The following is an 8,794-nucleotide window of genomic DNA, read 5'->3' on the forward strand; positions in this document are numbered from 1 at the left end:
AAATCCGAGCACTTAATCTTGATCTCAAGTTGAGTAGTCAAAGGAGGATGATTCAAATTCAAGAGTTGGAGGAATTCCGACTACAATCCTATGAGAATGCAAAGATCTACAAGGAAAGAACAAAATTACTCCATGACAAGAGGATTATACAAAAGGCCTTGCACAAAGGAGACAAAGTCCTTCTATTCAATTCCCGCTACCGACTTTTTTCGGAAAAGTTGAACTCTAGATGGATGGGCCCCTATGTGATAACCGAAGTTGGAAAATATGGAGATTTTGAACTCAAGGCGGAAGATGGAAGCAAGTTCAAGGTCAATGGTCAAAGATTGAAGCCATATTATGAAGGAGCGTTCATTGGAGAGGTCGAGGTCACCTACCTCGGGCCTTCTCATCCTTGAAAGAACCATCAAAAGGAGAGTTTGGTGGAGTCCTCCCTAAACCACCACTTGTAAATATACTAACCCTCTAACTTGTATTTATAATTTTATTGCACTTCTTTTGATAATAAGCATGAACTCTTTTCATGAGAGTAAGTGAGGGAGGGTCACTAATGAATTTTTATGAAGGAAGAAACCAATTTTCAAGTGTGGGAAAGCATCTAGGAGAGGAAAGAAAGTCAAAGGAAGAATTCACAGCTTGAACACGTGCGTGTTCCCGGAATCCATTGCCGTCTTGCCGGAATCCGGCGGCCCGAGGAGAATCCGTCCGTCCTGCTACCCTGAGAATTTGAAGATTTTTGGACTGAAGGAGAATCCGAGCGTCCCAGAAGTGAAAACGCCCGTCCTGAAGAATCCGGCCGGCTTTCTAGAAAAGACGCCCGTCTTTCTACCTGTGCATTTCAAGAAAAATTCCTGGAAGAGAATCCGCCCGTCTTCAGTAGAATCCGCCCGTCCCGATAAAAAGCAATCCGAGCGTCTCATACTCGGGACGCCCGTCTTGTGGCGTTATATTTTTGGAAATTTAGCTGTGAAAGAATCCGGGCGTCTTCTGCTCGAATCCGCGCGTCTTCCCACATTGATTTAACCCGTCTTTTCTTAATTAAAATTACACCCCAACACACATTTAGTGACACATCACCCCTCCTTCCACTTGCATTATAAAACCCACCTCCTTATGACTCCCAAGCACATCCAAATCATTCTTAAACCCACAAAAATCAAAAAGCCCCAATTTTCTAGGGTTTCCAAAGGCAACACTCAATCAACAAGGAGCATCTCTATTCCTTCACAAATCAAAGAATCCAGCTCTATAATCAATGATTGGCACCAAGGAGATCCTCTTTTAGGGATAGGAGGAGACCAAGGATGAGGGGAAGTTCTTCTACCTCCCATGTCAACACATTAAGAAGGGAGCATGAAGAGATTGTAGATCTTACAAGGCTTGATGACTTCTCAAATATGGAATTTGTCAATGATGTGCAAAGATTTGTCTTCCACCGGCTTCTAAGTAAGAATATTCTTCCCACTAAGTTTTTATGTCATGCTACCTTGAGGAAACTTGGGATTTATCACCAAGTGGAAGCTCTCTTTGAAGTATTTGGTCTCTCAACCCTTTTTCGCATGTATGAACAAACTTATCGATCTCTTGTGCTTGAATTTTTGAGCTTTTTGAAGATTACAACCTTGAACAAAACAATTTGCATAGAGTTTAGGTTGGAGAATGTTTCTAGGATGATGACCTTTGTAGAATTCGCAAATGTACTCGGTCTCGATGTTTCGCCTACCCGAACATCGAAGCCAAAGAAGTATAGTATTGAACCTTTGTGGAGGGCCATGACCGGCCGGGATTTCATACACACAAAGGAATGCCTCGCTTTTCACATCCAAAATACGATCATAAGGCTTACTTATCGATTTCTTTCGGGCACTCTACTTGCCCGCCGAGATCCGGCCATAGTGAACCAATTAGACCTTGTGTTTATGGAATCCTACCTCAATATTCAAGGAATAAATGTGTACCACTTCAATGCACTTCTAGTATTAATAGAGAAATGGGCAAAGTTTAGGAATGGTGACGATGATGGAATGAAACACATTGTGAATGGAGGACTCATTACTAGACTTGCGAAGCATTTCAACCCGAGATTCAATGAGAATAATGAGTATGCTCCTCTTTTGGGAAACACGAGGATAAATGAAGATCTTCTTCTCATTCATCACCATAGGATAACCCTTGAGGGGGTCGATAAGCGGATCAAGTGGTTAACAAAAGGAAGCGATCCGATATATATACCAATGAACGACCTACCATGTATCTCCCCGAGAAGAGGACATTTGGCTCCAATTCCATCCTACCTCATCCCTCCAAATCCAACCCAACCAAGACAAGCACCACCACCTCAAAATCCACCACCACAACAACAAGGACAACAAACTCAAGATGAGAAGATCAAAGTGCCCCCTACCCATTTCCTTACCAACCGTACAACCATCCAAATCCCTTCATCCTTCCACGTGACGACTTTGTCACGGGAATCTTACAAGATTTGCACTACCGTCAATACGAAACCAACGTGGACATTTACTATGCACTCTATCCTCAATACCACGATATGGTTCAAAAGGGAAAGATTAGTGAGGAAGGAGCATTTCCCTCATGGGCTCAAATGGACCTACTCTTCCCCAATTCGTAGAGAGCAAATGAAGGAGCAAATGAAGGAGCAAACGGGAGACAAGAGGAGGGAAGCAACAATTATTGTGGAGGAGATACGGTGGAGCTTGAAAGTGAAGAGGACGAGTTCATGGACCCAAGTTTGAGTGATGCATCAAAGGAGATATGGGATAGCGATCTAGAAGGAGATGATGCCGATCTCTAGAGGATTACGTCATAGCTAGGTGGAGCGGGCGAGAGGCACCCACCTAAGTTTAAGTGAAGTTTCCTCATCCCCTCTCTTTAATTCTAAAGATTCATGAAAAGAAGTTTGTGTTTTGTTAACTTTTATTTTATTAATCTTTATCATTGTTGGAGTAGTCCTAGCACCATTGAGGACTCACACCTCGGTACTTTTGAGGTGTTCTCATTTTATTGTTCCCACCTATCAAAATCCAAAATGACAAATTAGTTTCATGCATTGCATAGTGTGTGCATGAACTACACCCATCCTTGGACATTAGCAATAATGTCTAGATCGGTTTGGGGAAGTTAATGCATACACAACGGGAGGTAATCTAAATTATCCTCTCCGTCATAAACAAAAACCATGCATCATGTAGTATAGATTAGTGTATCTTGCATTTAGTGTAGAAATCATGCATCATGTTTGCATAATTTCCAATCATTTTGGCCATTGAGGACAATGCCCATATTAGTGTGGGGATGGGGAATTCTAACTTAACTTTTATTCAAAAATCCAAAAAAATTGAAAAATTTCGAAAAACCATAAAAATTTGAAAATTGAAAAACCCAAAAACATGTTTATTCCTTTTGTAATGTAGTTATATATATATATATATATATATATATATATATATATATATATATATATATATATATTGTATATATTGTGTTTGTTCTATCCTTGTTCACATTGATTGACTACGCCACATCCGAGACATGAGAATCATGAAGACCACATGGTATGATCTTTCCAATCTCCTTTTTCCTCTTTATGTTAATGACTATGTGGCTTTATTTTGATTGATGCGGTAAAAACAATGTGAACTTAGGACTTGCATTTAGTTTATATGTCATATTAGTTGGTAGAATCACTTGCATTAGGATATATATATTAGTTGCATCATGGCATGTAGTTGCATTTAGATAAAACATTTTGAAAAGTGCCTAATTGAGAACTTTGACAAGAGCAACTAAGCCATTACAAATACTTTTTCAACTTAAGACTTTGCCTACTAGAATGGTTGTAAAACACCCTACATAGTGTCATACTAGTGTCTTTTGACCCATGACCCAAAGCCTAGTCAAGGGTTTGCACGTGAGTCACCTATCCAACCCCGTGATGCGATGTGGACTTGGTTAACTTGTCTAGGTGACCTTGATTGACATTGTGGTAAGGCAACCCAAAAATACTTTCTATCAATAAGTTTGAAGTGCTCATTTCAAATAATATTGTTATGTGGAAGTAATTTATTGCCAAGGAAACCTCAAATGTTATGAAATGTTGAAATGTTGAGAAATTTAATTGTTTTGATGGAGGCGTACCACTTCGATGTGCTTTGGAGCGGGATCCATTGAATTGGGCCCCCACACGGTTGTGAATTCGGCCGCCCAGAGACAGAGTGACTATCACCCCGAAAAGCTATTGTCTAGAGGTTAACCGGTTGCCTAATAAGCGATTGGCGAAAGCAAAGGACACTAGCCTGGAAGGGACAAACCCCATCATAAAGTTTTGAAATGTGAAAGTGAAATGAGGACAATTTTGAATACTAGTCATATCCACCCTTTGTTTATAAAGATTTGAGCATTTCATTCCCAAAAAGCCTTTTGTCAAGCCACTTTGTCGAGCTTGGGACGATCCATGACCTTTACTTTTGTAGAGAATTCGAGACTTGTCATGTCATATGCTACTAGCATCATAGGGATCATCATTTCACCACCATCCGATCGCTCTTGACGAAAGATTTGGAAATTAAGGACAAAAGTAGTCTAGTTTAACACCATTTAGAGGTGATTTAGTGCCATCCTCTTAGCCTTAGTAATTTGTTGAACTAGTATTTGTGAAGGATTACATGCTCTTAAATTTGTTCTCTCTTAGTTGCCTCCGCCACTTGATTAGGAAGTGGCTATTCCTTTTGTAGATGCATCCATTATTTGATTTTGTGTGCTTAATGTTTGGATGTGTCGCCATTTTGGCAAGACCCACCTTGCCTTGCAAGAAGGCATCCTACCTCATGGTTGTCTTGTTGTGAGTTGAAGGGGCGGAAAGAGACCCGCTAATTGTCTCATATCGGCTATGTTATTAGGTTAGTTTAAATAATGGTCCTAGTCTTTGTCACCTCTTTACTCGGGACGATCAAAGGTTCGGTTTGGGGATATTTGATGTGACCATAATTAGCGCATATTTAGACCCCGAATTAGCCTTTTCCCATGCTTTTTAGTGCAAATTTGGGTCATTTATTGTCTTTAGTTCTTTGTTTTGCATATTCTTTGAGATTTTGATCCCTTGGTAGGAAAGGAGTGCAAATCTTGCATTTTCATGGCAAAACAAGACTAAATTGATTGAATTCAATGACCAAGCATCAAGGAGAGACAAGATTAGAAGGCCTTTGTACATATGATAGTAGATGAGCAATGTTGAGAAAGGATCCTTGCATCCCCGAGGAAATCCCCAAGGATTTTATGAAGAAAAGGGAAGAAAAGAAGAAGAAATAGTGTTGAGCTACAATCCGAGCGGATTGTCCACAATCCGTCCGTCCTCCACAAGCACAACCCGTGCGTCTTCCTCCAAAGACGCCCGGACAGCAGCCACAGAATCCGCCTGGATTCTCCTGAAGACGCCCGTCTTCCCTCGCCTGAATCCGCCCGTCCCGACTCCAATACGCACGGATTCCAGTACAGCGAAATTTCGTCTTCTCCAAGATACAAAGAAAGAAGCCCTTCCTTCGAAAAATACCGGCTCCTCCCTGCTCAATCTAAAAAGTGTAATTACTAGTTTAGCCTTTAGTTAACCCTAATACATCCACCTAATTTCCACTATAAATACCCCATTAGTCTAATTAGAAGAGGATGTTATTCTTATCAATATTTAGAGTAGTTAATATCAATCAAATCTCTCTTTAGTGTTGTAATCAACAATTAATCAAGTTCTAATACAAGTTTTATTTCCTCAATATCTCTTTTGTTCATCCTTTATTTCGGGTAATTGAAGATTATTTGGGTTATTATTGGGAGATTGACAACCTCTCAATCAAGCATCAAGTACTTCTTTTATTCTTTGCTTTATTATTGGAATCATTAGTAGGTATAATTCTCTTAATCCCTCTTTAATTATTGTTAATTACTTTCATTTATTCATCATGTTTCCTTTTGTTGGTATGATTGACAACCTTGCTAGTATGATCAACATGATAATGAGTGAGTAGTGACCTAGCTAGGGTTAATGGGTAATTAGGGGAAACCAACATGGGGAATGATTCATGCTTAAATTAATATGCTTTCATGGTTTATTTGCTTGCTTGTTTTGATCTCAACTCATGCACATGTTATGTTTGATGAAATGTGAGCCTATGAATCCTTGCATTTTTTACCGATCACCTATCTTTTCAATGAGACTTGTAAGACATAAACCAACTCGAGTCTCATTAGACCATGCATGTTGTTGAGTAGGGAAGACTAAGTCGACTTGTAGGTGTTGTACAATCTAATCGATTCGGCTCCGGGACCCAAACTTTCCTAGGATTGTAAGATATAACCCAACTCAATCCATCACAACAATAATTGCTTGCTTATAATTTGAGAACATGTTTGTATGATCAATTCCCATGATTCCCCTATGACCCCATGACACCCTAGTGCTTTTTATCAATTGTTTGCAACCCTTTTAATTCATCTTGCTTATTTACTTTCATTGCTTTTTAGGTAGTGACCTTCTACATCAACCCAATTTGTGACACCCCTAAGACACCGCTAGTTTCAATAGAAATCTCATCTCAATTCCCGTCCCTTGGGATCCGACCTTTACTTGCCTCTTTACTAATTGTAGAGTTGTTTGTGAAGCTATAAATTGTGTTTTGATTCGGACGTGACCCAACGACAACATCTATTAAATTGTGAACACGAAACGGACCGATCAGATATCTGCAAGAGCTAAGTTAATTGTTAACCATGCTAGTGTCGTTACTTAACCTCATTATGAAAATGAAATGGTTAAACCTCCTTCCAAAAAGGGTGTAATACCCGCCCTTTTAGGGACCCTTTGACTATCATTGACCGACCTTGGGAGCGGAAGTAGTCTTAGGAAAGTAGGCCAAAACCTGTTTGAGCTGCGTGTTAAGAGTGGTACTCGATCGAGTAGGGGGCCACTCGATCGAGTAGGTTGGGTACTCGATCGAGTGCCGGGTTTTCAGCGAGGGTTTTATATCGCGTTTTGTTAAATCCGCAAATCACTTCCGCCACTTTCCTCCTATCCTTCAGTCGCCCCTTTCCCTTCCCTTCACCTCAAAACCTCCATGGAAGCCTTTTTGAAGATCTTTGAACCTTGGGAGGGCGTCACTGGTGTCGGGTAGCGGTCTTTTGCTGAGTTTCTCCCTAATAGGTATATCATAATCATCATCCGTGCCTTGGTTCCCTATAGTTAGGATTGCTTGTTGTAATAGATGCTTGTATGGTGGTTATAGGCTTTGCTTGCTCATTTGGGTATGTTGTTTGTCGGCATGGATTGGTTGCGGTTGCGTAAAGGTAGGTTCGCCTACTCGGTTTACGTAGATGGTCTAGTGTGTCGGTCGTTGTGGTAGTATTGTGGTTGTTTGATATAGTAATTGTGTGTGTTGTGATTGTGGTTGTGATGGTTGTTGATGGTTCTCGAGATGCGTTCGAGTGGGGTCACTTGCGGGAGTGGCTTCACGCCCTAGTTTCGCCCTTCGTGGAACCCGCCACGGAAGGGGATGTGCACATTAATGGGACGGGGTTATCGCTCGGTATGATGAGCGGGGCTTAGGTGGGAACGGTGGGGTCCCCCACTGGCGGTTGGTCCGGTGGACGATCGTGTGAGTTTGGTTGGATTATTGTGATGGCGGTTGGGACTGATGTCATTGTTTGTATTGTTGTTTGTAGTTGCCATTGTCTTATCTTATCTCAGTACTGACCTTGTTTGGTTGTTTGTTTGTTATGTGTCTGCCGTGATCCCTTATGGTGAGCAGTCGGTCTTAGCAGGTGTTGATGTTGTGGATAATTTGGAGTCCCGGGCGGGATGAGTCTTCACGAGATTTGTTTATAGTAGCGAGTAGCTTCTGAGTTGTACCTTTTACATCGTTTGTTGTTGAAACCGCTTGTAATATAACTTAATAGTTCTTTTATTGACGTTTGATAATTACTTTCCTCGGGCAACCGAGATGGTAACGCCCTTATATGCTAAGGAAGGCCTAGTTAAGGCTCCTCTGGATATGGGGGTGTTACAAAGTGGTATCAGAGCGATGATTTTGCAACCTATAACAAATGAACATAATGAACGTAGGGAGTCTAATAAAATGAACCTGGTGTATGTGTAATGGGAGCCCCGGCTGATGCTAGATTTTGGGTGAGTAGGCGCCCTCATTTCAAAATCTTGGCCCCATGACACTTAAGCCAGTCACATGGGATGGGAATGTGGAGTCCGTGTGTCTATGTGTGCTATGTATGTTAATTGTGCCGGAGCTACCTCCGGTTAAGTTTTTGTTAGAATTAATAGAGGTGTGATAGTAATGTTTGGGCCGAGTATGGTAATTATTGATGAGATTATTGAAGCTCGTTGGATGATTAATGAGCTTATATGATGGTTATGAGATATGCGACGAAGGTTTATGTAGCTGCTATGATGATAATTATAGTATAGTGAGTTATAATTCGAGACATAGCATATGGTAATGCGTTATTGCCTTATAGGATGGTCGAAATTTTTCCCATTTGCGTAATATTTGATTCGTGCAAGGTGAATTGCTTATGATAGAATGTAAGACATGATCGACTAAGTTGTTTAAAAGTATGCATTTATGCGAGAAGTGATAGATTCATTTATTATGAAAATCATGCAATTACATGTCAAATGAAAGAATGAACTAATGTTAATTTAAATGTCTCAATTTAGTAGTAATATATAAAGTAAGCTCAAATGTAATACGATGACGTGATTATGTTTACGGAA

Source organism: Silene latifolia, chromosome Y, assembly GCF_048544455.1.
Source record: "Silene latifolia isolate original U9 population chromosome Y, ASM4854445v1, whole genome shotgun sequence".
Taxonomy (NCBI): Eukaryota; Viridiplantae; Streptophyta; class Magnoliopsida; order Caryophyllales; family Caryophyllaceae; genus Silene; species Silene latifolia.